The sequence below is a fragment of the Cryptotermes secundus genome, unplaced genomic scaffold (genome assembly GCF_002891405.2).
Source record: "Cryptotermes secundus unplaced genomic scaffold, Csec_1.0 scaffold1806, whole genome shotgun sequence".
Taxonomy (NCBI): domain Eukaryota; kingdom Metazoa; phylum Arthropoda; class Insecta; order Blattodea; family Kalotermitidae; genus Cryptotermes; species Cryptotermes secundus.
In genome coordinates, this window is record NW_019743678.1 from 66,249 (window position 1) to 79,953 (window position 13,705).

At 40.6% G+C, this 13,705-nt stretch overlaps 1 long non-coding RNA gene across 1 annotated transcript in view; it reads right to left on the reverse strand.

Moving 5' to 3' along the window:
* The window catches only part of LOC111874287, an 8,843-nt gene extending 1,060 nt beyond the window's left edge, over positions 1 to 7,783 (reverse strand). Inside the window, exons 1-2 of the long non-coding RNA XR_002844523.2 lie at positions 7,672 to 7,783; positions 5,579 to 5,742 (exon numbers count right to left, since the gene is read on the reverse strand). This is a non-coding gene — a long non-coding RNA (uncharacterized LOC111874287). The remainder of the gene's footprint in view (positions 1 to 5,578; positions 5,743 to 7,671) is intronic.
* Between the last annotated feature and the right edge of the window lie 5,922 nt (positions 7,784 to 13,705).

The window sequence follows — 13,705 nt, forward strand, 5'->3', positions numbered from 1 at the left end:
TTCTTTTACTGCTAGTGGGGTGGGACTAGGTCCCTTGTTCTGCGGCCACTTCTGGCCTATTGTACCAGCCCCAGATGATAGGTGAGGGTGACTGTGGAGTAATTGGTGGAATGAAGATTGGCAGGGGAAACCGAAGTAGTCGGAGAAAACCTGCCCCAGCGCCACTTTGTCCACTACAAATCCCACATGACCGGACCGGGCCGCCGCGGTGGGAAGCCAGCGACTAACCGCTTGAGCTATGGCGCGGCCTCGATAGAAGGTTACTGCAGCAACGAATATACAAAACAAAAGAATTGTTGAAGGCGTCGTTTTCTATGCGATTCGTGTCGTAGCAAATGAAAGTAGGCGATTAGATCTTCACAGAACTTCACACTAAAGCGATTATATTCTGACGCCACCTCCACCAGGCTACACACTTATACACAAGCAATCAACGAGCGTATTGGGTAAAACAAATTCCTTTAAAGAGACTTTTCCCGGAAGAACAGGAGTTCGTGTCGCTTGACTCTTCTCTTACTTTGTCATCTGCCTCAACGCTGTTTGGCAGTTTTTCTTCTGGGACAGTTAAGCGGGTACCCTTCGGTGGGAGACCTTGACCATGTTATCACTGTCATAGTTAGAGCAACCACGAGGTAAAATAAATTGACACAATTCGTTTTCGTGGTTCCAGAAACACAAGTATCGCTATAACACAACTGCCCTACAACGTCGAGAGCCGAAGAAAATACAGAAATATTAAACAACAGACATTAATATACAATATTAAATAATTCTGCATGTAAATCCTCGTATTTAAAAGCAGAAAATAAAAAAAAAACTTAAAAACTATTCTGTAATTCACTTTCTATATGGGAGACGAATACAAGATTCATCAAGTTTAAAGACGTAACGGAAGTTGGAAAATTTATAAGGCAACTGCGCCATGTGAGAAATGACGTCATTTCCGCTAGCTTTTATCAACTTTTGCTGTTAATCTCAATTTGTTAAGAAACATGTAACACGCGATTTGATACTTCCCGGCAGTGGTTACTGTGACGTCATTTTGTTCATATTTTTTGCTTGTGTCTCCTTTCCTATTTTCGAACCAATTTAATAAACGTATCTACTTTTTCTATTTATATCAACTTAAAGCAATATGTTTTCATTGAAATAGTGTGTTAGCATGCATCCGTATACAGATAATGATCGAAACCCAAGCGGCTCGTGGAATTTTTATATATCTACGTATTATATGGAGCTCGTCTGCTGTCTAGAAACGTAAAGATTAGAATATAGAATGTTCAAAACTATAATTTTGCCTGTGGTTCTGTATGGGTGCGAAAATTGGTCTGTGACAATAAGGGATGAACATAGACTGAGGGTGTTTGAGAACAGGGTGTTGAGGAGAATATTTAGACCGAAGAGGGATGAAGTGACAGGAGGTTGGAGAAAGCTGCATAATGAGGAGCTTCATAACTTGTACTCTTCTCCAAGTGTAATTAGAATTATCAAGTTAAGGAGGGTGAGATGGACAGGGCATGTAGCGCGAATGGCGAAGAAGAATGCATATAGGATTTTGGTGGTAGAGTCATATGGAAAAAAGTCACTAGGAAGACCAAGATGTAGGTGGGTGAAAAATGTTAAAATGGATCTTAGAGAGATTGGATTAGTTGATATGGACTGGACTGATCTTGCTCAGGATAAGGACCAGTGGAAGGCTGTTGTGAACACGATAATGAACATTCGGATTTCATAAAATATTTGCAAACTCTCGAGTAGCTGCACAACTGGTGGCTTCTCAAATAGGGTACAGCTTCATGAAGTTAAACACACAGACGTAAGTACAAAACAAAACACATATTAATATTTAAGTCAAAATCACGAGCTTGAACATCTTCGCTATCATTAGCTCATACTCCTTACATGAGAAAGGGGTCACGCGGTGGCGTAGTTGGTTGAGGCACTATGCTACAAGCCGGAAGGTCGCGGGTTCAAGTCCCGATGAGGTCATTGGTTATTTTCAATTGACATAATCCTTCCAGCCGCACTATGGCCCTGGGGTCGACTCAGTCTCTAACAAAAATGAGTACCAGGAATTTTCCTGGGGAGTAAAGCGCGGCCGGCGCGTAAGACTGACAAACTTACCACCATCTTTGAGCCGATTTTCTAGATAATATGGGACCCTCAACGTCACACAACCCTATGGGTCTCCGAGGCCTGTTACAGGGATAGCTTTACTTTACTTTTACTTATATGATGAAGCAGAGATATCGTATGAATTCTGTACGTACCTCCAAGGAACTTCGTAATCAAACTCAACCGTATGCCTTCCGGCAGTTACCATGAACCAGACGATAACCTCTGGGACATTTCTTGTTTCCCTGAGTCTCCACAGAGGGTGCTGAAGTCACTGGCTTATTGTTCCTTTCAGGAAATTGTATGGGCTTTGCTTCAGCTGAGGGACTAAATTGTAACACAATTCCGATGAACAGAAGGATCCCCAGGAAGAGAAACTTCACAGATTTCGTCATGTTGGTCGGCCACGGTATGAAGTCGATATTAAATGGACTGTTTACTTTAATTTAAGGCACACTTCGGAAGAGATTCAATTTTACAAAATGCGTTATTTTATACACGGCAAAAGTAGATGTTTTCTGTTTACTGGCAGATATTTAACACAGAAGTAAGTTTTATGCAAGGTTTTAGAAATGTTATGAACTGCACAAGTCTTCTTCCTTTAGCCAAAAGAAACGTGTTCAGGCTGAAGTTGAATAAGTAATGTTACATAACAGAAAAGAAAATGTGTCGTAATCAGTTGATGATAAGGCAATAATTAAAAGTGAAGTAGCCGAGAGGAAGGAAGTTGAAATTATCTTAAAGTGTATGCCTCTAATATATTCAAGGTTAACAATACCCTTGCAGTAATTAACCACATTCGAAATGGATTATAGAAGCTGATATTGTCAAACTTCCTGGTAATGCGTTTCTGATAGAACTACAGGAAATTCAGTTTAATGCGAAATTTATATTCAATTAATTAAGCCTGTAATTGGTTCGATCACGGGTCTGATCAAGTGGGATTTGTGGTGGACAAAATGGCGCTGGGGCAGGTTTTCTCCGAGTATTTCGGTTTCCCCTGCCAATCTTCATTCCACCAATTGCTCCACAATCACCCTCACCTATCATCTGGGGCTGGTACAATAGGCCAGAAGTGGCCGCAGTACAAGGGACTTAGTCCCACACCACTAGCAATAAAGAAAGCCTGTAATTACTGGGAAAACAGAGACATGTGGGTTGAATAAAGAATCTTTGCTTTGAAATTCGAAGTCAGAAATAGCAATATATGACATATAATACAGTAACAATCCATGCTGAATATTATTTTTATGAAGAGTTCTATCTTCTGGGATATAACGCGGTATAGTCAGTTGAAAGTCAACCGACGTTTCGGAGTAATATATTTCCCCCCTCCCCATCTTCAGGGTCGAAGCAAAACCCTGCTTGCTATCTACTTGAAGCTGGTTTATTGCCTATATTTAGACCTCGAAAGTAAGGGTAACATATTTTCCTGAAACGTCGACTGACTTTCAACGGACTACACGGCGTCATATCCTAGAAGAGCGAACTCTTCATAACCACCGCTGTGAGAACCTCGGAGCCTGTCTTTCATTTTATTTTGGGACTGAGACCCTCGTTGGGTGAATATGAAGAGTTTTTTTTTTTCTGAGATATGTCGTCGCGTGGTCTCCTAATGCTTCTAAGGGCAAGTCACGCAAGCAACTAGCAGGAAACAAGTAGATTTCTCCTCAATAAGAGTGCACGTTTCACGCGGAATATTAAAATCATTAGGATCTAGGTTCGAGTTTTGTCATAATCTAGTTGCTTCCAAATGCTTTTAGTGTTAGGAACCGTTGATGTGGCCAAAATCACTTGATCCTCCCCCGTCACAAATAATAAAACGACTTTAACTATGATTTCGAGATATAAATATAATTACTAATGAATATTATTTACAGCTCTAAAATACTTCCATTTATATAAATAAAATGTAAGGTAACCTCCTCTCACCGGCAGTTACAAAGAGTTCGCGGGAGCGCCGATGGTGGCACCACTTGATGGCTTTGTCTTATGTGCCCCGTATGCACATTGCTAGTTTTCTCAAACTTCTGTATTTTTAATATAATGAGGTGTTTTATTAAATGTTTGTCTGTATAATAATTCAACTATTAGTAATTTATATGAGATTATCACAACTGTAAGTTTGAAGATTGCTGCGTTATGAGATGTGACTCGTGTAGTGTGGTAAATTGGTACCAAAGATTTGAAAGATCTTACAGTGAAAATGGAAAGCGTAGTTTCCTCCGAAACTTTGGCAACTATTTATCATGTTGCACAGCGTCGTATTACTGAAGGCATTAACACTAAACAGAATATTACTTTCGGGTTAACGCAGTATGATCCCCTTTATACATGAGGTATCATTTAATTAACGGAGCGTTTTCCTTGAAGGTTTATTGTTCAATTAAGATTCCGGTTAATCAAACGTTGGTTATTACCGATGTATTCTTTCGGCGTACGGAGAGGAGCTTCGCCGTTTTCTGCAGTTCATGCTTCAAATTATGTTAAAGCAGAGATTTATTTATTTAAGGCGGAGAGTCGGGAAATAGATCACAAATTGATATCAACGTAAAACACGTGATATTCGAAAATGAAAAAAAGAAAGATATTAATTTCCTTGTATATCCTCAACCAAAACCGATACACTTTACCAATCGCTTTGCCAGCGCGTCGAAACTCGCAAAATATCAATCTTTTGACTGTTATCTCGACCACTTCCTCAACTTGTCGGGCATTATTTGCGACTTTCGAGCGTCCTTAAGATAATTTCTCGACTGAGTTGTGAACAGCTTTACGCGACAAACACTTCCCACTGTAAACGGGAAATATTTATTTATGAATATCCTTTACATTGAGTCCTGTTGCCCACAGGAAACGCACAAAAGGAATGTGCTCTTCGGTGGAATACTTCTCAAGTATGGTCGCCATTTTGACTGCTGAAACCAGCCTCTGAACCCGCGCATGCGAGTCTGCTATCTAGATTGTCATGAAACTGTACTGTGCTGCTACCTAGTGATACACATATAAAACAATATGACGTCCATTACAGCTGTGTTACTTCCATTTGTGACAGATTTTATGACTTTTCCTCTGTCTGCATCTAAAACGTAAGGAGTCGAATGGTGGGAAAAAAGGTGAAGAATGAATTGGAAAGGATTTGGAAGGAAAAGGTAGTGATCTGTTAGGGACACTAACCCCTGTATTTGCCAGGAGAGCCTAAGAACAGCTAAGAAACGTAAATGAAGATAGTCGATATGGGGGCAAATATTCAAACCAAGGGTTTTTGGAATAGAGATCTAAAATGTTATCACTATGTACTTCCGCTCAGTTAAAGAAACACCCATAATATTAGCCTCAAATCTTTCAATTCATTTCTGTAAAACATAGTTCCTGTCTTAGAAACAGCAGATGAAGCCATGAAAAAAATAACTGATGTAGCTATTGATCTCGAAGTTTATTCAATCGACTTTTTGAGACGTACCGTTTGTGTGCCGCGACGTTAGATGCATCGCCCTTGTCCGCGTCGGCACCATTGCGTCTTTCTGCCAGCAAGTCCTCCTAAAACAACTTTAGGATTGGCGTACATAATCGGTAACATGGCCACTAGAATTAACAGTGCCATCCAATACCTCCACTGCATAGTTTCTAGAACAAAACACGAAAGGGCTCTACATCAAGCGAACTCGCATATCCACTCCTGAAATATTTTACTTACACTGAAAATGGATTATTTTCAAATACAGTCATAAAGAACAATAAAAGAAAGATTGGAAATATATGAATATTTTAACAATTCTGCTGTATTCTCTATTCATGCCTCAAGGTTTTCATGTTACATTTTAATGTTCTCTCATAGGTATCGTACAAAACGGATGATTCAAAACAAGAAACACTGATAAATCAGTATATGAATTGTGCTATTTTCAGATCTTACACAGGAAACACACCATGAATGAAAGCGTTCAAAATATTTGTTTTCCTCCTAATTGCAATCTTTCTCGTGAACAACTGATCCTCACGTCTCTGCTTACGAAGATTGTCAGCTTCTGGCATGCCACACCATGCACATGCGTAGGAGTTTCTAAGGAACACACACTCCCTAACATCAGGGTTAAGATTAAGTCTCACAAGCAAACAAACTCGTTATAGCAACGGGGTCGAAGTTCGTGGAGTCAGGGATCGATTAGCGTAAGGGATATGATTCTTTTTCTCTACTCCTCAGTGTCTGGAACTCATTCTCCGGTGGTAAAGCGAGAGGAGCGTAAAGCTGACACCTCAACCTAATACCGAGGGCAGAAAAGGTGGAGCTACAGTTTCATTATCCCCATATGTCTTAATGGGGTACTGCTTAATTAATTAAGCATAGGGCAACTTTACAACTGTAAGAAAACCCTGCAATGTCTCATTACTGCTTGCTGTATTTGGTTTGCCCGATAAGCTTAGATTCTATCCTTGAAGTTAGAGGCAATATTTCTCGAAACGTCGGTGAATTCATACAGAGTATATGTTGTCGCAGCCGGTCACGGTAGCCGAGGGGTCTAAGGCGTGTACTGTCTTCGCTCGCCAGGAAGCCGGGATCGTGGATTCGAACCCCACTCAGGGCATGGATGTTTAGTTTGTGTGTGTGCGTTTTTCTGTGTTTGTGTACAGGTAGAGGCTTTGGGACGAGCTGATCACCCGTCCAAGGAGTCCTACCGTATATCTTAGATCTAGAAAAACCGAAGTGAACGGAGAAGTTCATGGAGGTAGGCCTAGGCCCACTGGGGCTGTAGTGCCAAGGAAAAATAAAATGTTGTCGCATCCCAGAAGCTAGCATACTTAACTGAATATTTAATTTTGTTCAGAATTCCCCAACATTAGATACCCTAGAATAAGTTCAAATACATTTTTATTAAATAAATGCAGGATCATCGAAAAATAGTTCCAGTATTATGAAAGCTTATCATTAAAAAATTAATAAAAATATCGAAATTGTTAAAATATTAATATCCGGGCATACAAAGTATGTTTCTGATGTGCTCAGTTTATAGGAGTAGCAGCTCCTCATTTTTGCCAGTCTGAGTGTAAAACCCTGAATTAGAACCTCCCAACGCCTGGATTTGGGGGGGGGGAGCGAACCAAAGTTTTCTTCCATCAGAAGCCCAAATCTTAACACGATTGGCTTTTTTGTGGGTTACGTCAAGAATATTTTGTATACTGAGGCAATTCGTGGTCTCCATCACCAACAGTAAAGGATCACAGTATCTATCGATACTGCAATTCCAGACAAGACCGAATAGAGAATCGATATGAGTCGAGCGACAAATGAAGCACATACCTAAACATATTAAAGCAAGATAATTTGAGACATCTCTTAGCAATTTAGTGCTGGAATCATGTCGATTTCTTTAATAATTTTTTAGTTATAGCTTTTTATAATCCTGACATTCTATTTCGATGATCTGTAAGTGTAAATATATAAATTCAGGTGGAAGAAAAATTCATATTATTATTATTATGAGAGAGACTTCGATAAATTGGACCCTGGCAACCTTTCTCCTATGCACACTACAACCCACCACACAAAGTACTCACAGAAACACCTGGTAGTGACAGCGTGGAAGAAAATTAACAGCACCCGGGCGACTGATCGGCTGAGACTGGACGGAAATGCTGTTGTCTGCGTGCTGGCAGGGCTACGAGGTACTTGAACACAGGATGAGGAAAATTGTCATTGGGACGTGAGTCTCTTGACTCCCCATCAACTGCGTTTCTCTATTGGGCAATTCTATTATAACAAAGACGAGGCCATTCTGCATGTTTGCTGCTTTAGTTAACCCTTTTACGGGGCTCAACTACCCACAATTGAGTGGAACAGTGCTTTAAACAGGGACACGAAGAAGAATGAGGCCAGGATAAGAGGAAGGATATGCAGAACAAGTAGAAAAGGAATAGAGAAGACTCAGACGAATGACGAGGGGAGAAAGAATAAAGAGTAGAGGAAAATTTTTTGTGGCTTGCATTACGACGTACTTAGTATCGAGGCTATATATTGTGGAATTGCAGGGTGACTGGAGAAATGGAACGGATCTGAAAGGAAGCGATCGTGGACAAATTGACAATTGCCTAGAGGAACTGCGAAAAATGAAGAGAAACCTCGGCCAGGACAGTGAGTAATGGTAACGCTTCTGAGTTCTGGTGGTACTCGGTTCGAATCTCAGCTGGGACACCTACTGTCATGATTGAAATTATTGTTACTTTTCCTCGGTTACTCCAGAAAATGTGGGGTTCGTGTCTGCAGTTACACTACGATTGTTTCATCCGCGCATTTTCCAAATTATTACTTGCAAACCGTCATACTATTCGGCACGCTTAGATACTGGCAGCGTCGTTAAATGAAGTACAAGTAAATGAAATCAGAGAGAAGTAAGAGAAGGAATGACCAAAGTCAATAAGACAAGCAAATGGACGAGGTAAAGAGGAACGAGGGAGAAATGTTTAAGGTAATAAAGAAGAATGGTAGAAGATAATAAAGGAGAAAGAGAAGGTAATAAAGGAGGAGGAGAGAAGATAATAGAGGAGAAAGGAGGAAGAGAGAGATAAAAAGGAATGAGGGAGAAATGTTTAAGGTAATAAAGAAGAATGGTAGAAGACAATAAAGGAGAAAGAGAAGGTAATAAAGGAGGAGGAAAGAAGATAATAGAGGAGAAGGAGGAAGAGAGAGATAAAAAGGAATGAGGGAGAAATGTTTAAGGTAATAAAGAAGAATGGTAGAAGATAATAAAGGAGAAAGAGAAGGTAATAAAGGAGGAGGAAAGAAGATAATAGAGGAGAAGGAGGAAGAGAGAGAAAAAGGAATGAGGGAGAAATGTTTAAGGTAATAAAGAAGAATGGTAGAAGATAATAAAGGAGAAAGAGAAGGTAATATAGGAGGAAGGATGAAAAGGAAGCTTAATAAAGAAGGAAGAGAAAACATAATGAAGAATAAAGGGAAACAGTAATAAAATAGTAAGAAGGAAGCAAAGGGGAAAAGAAATTTGGACAGGAGAAGACAAGGATCAGCATCCGCCCTCATTTCAGCACTCACAGTGCTCGATGGCCTACACAAATTGTGAAGTGCCTCATTATGTAATATCCTAAATTGCTCTTACTTATCCCTGTTAAGTTGAAGTGTTTTCGTTTCGGCCTGAAAGGGATTAAATTAGTGGATAACAAAATAATTGTTCAGGGTCCATACGTTTTAAACGAAAGCTACTGTGACAGTGACTGAATATCCTTGTTATTATGTGAAATAGATGCGATATATTGAGATGTTGCGCCGTGTATTTTCGTATTAGTCGTTTGCGAACTCTTCAAAAGGACTTACTGCTTCCATCTTCAGGGTGGAACTGTACACGTCAAGAAAGCAACCGGTAAGAAGATTTATCCTTCAAGGAAAAAAGCTTGATGCTTTCTTGGTTTAATCGTTGACTCTGAGAATGGAGAGACTACATTCTCCCGAAACGTCGATAAACGTCAACCGGACTATACGACGTCAAATTCCAAATGTATTACTCTTTATATTCACTGTTGTGAGAGACAAAAATCCTGCTTCGGTAAAGAAACATTCTTTTTCATAAACTGAATTCCTAGCATTCAGCAATGTCTCATGCAACCCAGTTTTTTCGTCATCTCATTTCCTTCTTAACCACGTACTCCCTGTCCTTTAGTCCACATAATCACGCTTTCCCTTCCACACACTGCCCACTGCTAGATCCATATGGGTCTTCTAACCCCTCCAAACATATTGCCCATGATGATGCCTACTTTAACATTTGAAGACAATTTTAAAAAGTTCTTAAATTTCTAAGCGTCTCATTTTCGAAATCCAAAGTCAAACATAAAATTCTGCCGCTAAAACTAAAGCACAAGAACAGTATTACTTCAATGCCTGACGCAAACTTCATGAAACTCGGTATGTATATCCTGCAGCCTGAGGCTACCTCAACGGCGCAATTCATAAAGTCCTCTCATTAGTATACCAAGACAACAGCCTCTCAAATTGTCGTCTCAAATACTCAATTTGTAGCGAATGGAAAGTAGGCAATTAGTTCTTCCCCGAACTTCTTGTTTATTTATTTAGTTGTATCAAATTGCCGCGCCATAGCTGGAGCGAAAAGTCGCTGGCTTCCCAACGCGGTGGCCAGGGTTCGATCCCGGTTATGGTCAAGTGGGATTTGTGGTGGACAAAGTGGCTCTGGGGCGGGTTTTCTCCAAGTATTTCGGTTTCCCTGCCAATCTTCATTCCACCAAATTCTCCATCATCATAATCACCCGGGGCAGGCTACAATAGGCTAATCAGTGACCGCCGTGCCGAGTGGACCCAGTTGGACTCCACCCCCCGCTAAGCGAATTAAAAAAAAATTATTAGTCGTACCAAGCTCTGGTTTACTTAGGCCCACAAACTGTTAACACCAAGTGTATGAACTACAAATAAATTAAAGAAGTTGATTGCGGGTTTTCAGTGTTGATCTTGATTTATCTCTCGAGTCCTTTCATCGTGTGGAAATGAGCAGTATTGAGCGACGTTTCCGAAGTCCGATTTTTTTTTTTTTTTTTTGCTTCGCGGTGATGTGGCCAGTGTTTCAGAATTTTCGGAAACACATGTTCCTTCCACCTTCACGGAAGAATTGAATTATTGTACCATGAAGATATGGGCAGTGTTTCGAATTTTCGAAGGTTCACCCCGCCTCCTACATCAGGATCTAAATGAGTCCTAGCACCGTATGAATGTGAGATGTGTTTCTGAAGTTTCAGAGATGCATTCTGTCTCTGTCTTCAGTGCTGAAGTGAGGTTTGGCACCTTTGACTGTCGGCAGTGTTACAAACGTTTCGGGAGTGTATGAAATCTTCATCTTCAGGGTCTAATTGGGTTTTTGAATTGCGTAGATGTGGAAAATTTTTCCGATTTATTGTCAATGCATATTTTCTGCACCCTCGAGGGTTAAGTATTAGCACCGTGTAAATTTTGGCAGTGATGCCGGCGTTTCAGAGGTCCCTACTGCCTCCAAACACTGCACACATCTGGCCGGTACGAAGTGCTAAAACCGAAGTCCATATCAATTCTATATAAATACCGTAAAATTAAATTTTGTAACTATAATTGGAGATAAAGCTGTCAGTACATTACACATAGATGTCCTAAATGAGATAAACCCACTTTAAAATATAAATTACATAATCCATATTTCATTTCCTGTAGTAAAAACAAGGAAAATTAAATCTACTTCGAGGTGTAAGACAAATAATGGTGTCATATCACAAGATATCTATAAATACACTTCAGCGCTATCTCTATCATCCTTGCAGGAAGTGACAAGGCAGTTTTGTAATCGGTACACGCAGGATTACTGCATACCTTGTGATCAGAATAGAACCTATGGGGTTTAAACATAAAAAGTAAAGATATCTCTGTAACAGGCCGTGAAGGCCCATAGGGTTGTGAGACGTTGAGGGTCCGACATTATCTAGACAATCGGCTCAAAGATGGTGGTAAGGTTCTCAGCCTTACGCTCCGGCCGCGTTTTACTTCCCAGGAAAATTATTTAATTAATTCCTGGTACTTATTTCTGTTGCCGGTCATGGTAGCCGAGCGGTCTAAGGCATGTACTGTCTTCGCTCGCTTGGAAACCGGGATCGTGGGTTCGAATCCCACTCAGGGCATGGATGTTTAGTTTGTGTGCGTTTTTCTGTGTTTGTGTACAGGTAGAGGCCTTGCGACGAGCTGATCACCCGCCCAAGGAGTCTTACCGAATGTGTAAGATCTAGTAAACCGAAGTGAACGGAGAAGTTCATGGAGGTAGGCCTAGGCCCACTGGGGCTGTAGTGCCGAGGAAAAAAAAAACTTATTTCTGTTAGAGGCTGAGACGACCCCAGGGCCATAGTACAGCTGGAAGGGTTAGGTCAATTGAAAAAAAAAAATCCAATGACCTCATGGGAACTTGAACCCGCGACCTTCCGGCTTGTAGCATGATGATGATGATGATGATGATGATATTCCTAACCAAGGCTTAAGTAAAGAAGTATCCTCCAATAGCAACAGAATGACGCACTATGCCTTAAAATTTCGAACTTCGTTTTAATATGATGGTACTTACCTTTGATCCACCGTGGTTCCAAATGAAAATCTTGCGGCAGATCCCCGAATAATCGGGTCGGTACCCCTGGGGACACCGTGTTGGGGCCCTAATGAGGTGATGTACTGTGTAGCACTGTGTAGTGTGTGCCATTAACACCAGGAGGCAAATCAGAAGTGTTACCTTCATTGTGAGTTCGTCAGGGTCAGAGCGATCCTGGGGTTTATATAAGCCTGCACATGTTTATCTCTGCAGATAACCGCCCACATATCAGACTTTCACGTGCGAATATTGCACCATGAAAGTTTCCTCATTAACACGGCAGTGAGTGTTCAAATTTTAATCTTTTGAGCTGTGACACCGTGTAGTTTTGGAAGTAGATATGAACTTACGCTTCTCCCATTCCTAGTATTTTTGTCATGGTCAGTGTTCCTTGGTATTCTCAATATTGCTTGTCATCCAAATATTATACTCTAAGACCCTACCGTTATTACTTGACACCCTGTAAATACTACTTGACAAACTGTCAGTAACCCTGTGAGCCTGACAGTATTCTTTAATATCCAGCCAACATTCCTTGACAGTCTGAGGGTACTCACACTCACGAATAACTCTTGACATCCAGCCAATATTCCTTGACAGCCTGCAGCATTAATTGGCAACCTGCCAATATTTCTTGACATCCTGAGGGTACTCACCCTCACGAATAACTCTTGACATCCTTTCAATAACCCTTTTTACCCTACCAATTTGTTAGCATCTTGCTGAGAAGAATATTTGGACCGAAGAGGGATGAAGTGACAGGAGGTTAGAGAAAACTGCGTAATGAGGAGCTTCATATATAATTAGAATGATAAGTCAAGGACAATGAGAGGAGCAGGGAATGTGGCACGAATTGGTGCGAAAAAACACCAGACCTGCTGGACTTTTTCGTAGTAAAAGGAATTTCTCTAGCATACACGGACATAGTTCCTAGCTTCGAACTATCTTCAGATCATACCCCTATTATAATGACCATAAGCTCAACAGTGATTCAAAGACATACCACTCCACGTTTACACAACTATAACACCAACTGGAATAAATATAGAGAAGAAATTACTCATAACATAAACCTACAAATAAGGCTGAAGGATCCCGAAAGCCTAGAGCTGGCCATTGACACATTAACAAAAGTCATGCAACAATCCGCTATCCAATCTACCCCACTGCTGAATCCACAGAAATGCACCTACAACATTCCTTTAGAAATCAAACAACTCCTGAACAAAAAAAGAAAGGCAAGAGCGATTTGGCAACGAACCCACAACCCAAGAGATAAAACCATATATAACCAGCTAACCAACAAACTAAAAGCTAAATTGAAGGAAATGAGAGAAGCATCCTTTGCAGATTATATCCATAACCTTAATAGATACGACTACTCAATATGGAAGCCCATTAGAAACACAAGAAAACCAATAGAACCCTCGCCGCCAATACGAGACGCAACACTAAATGAAAGACCATGGGCA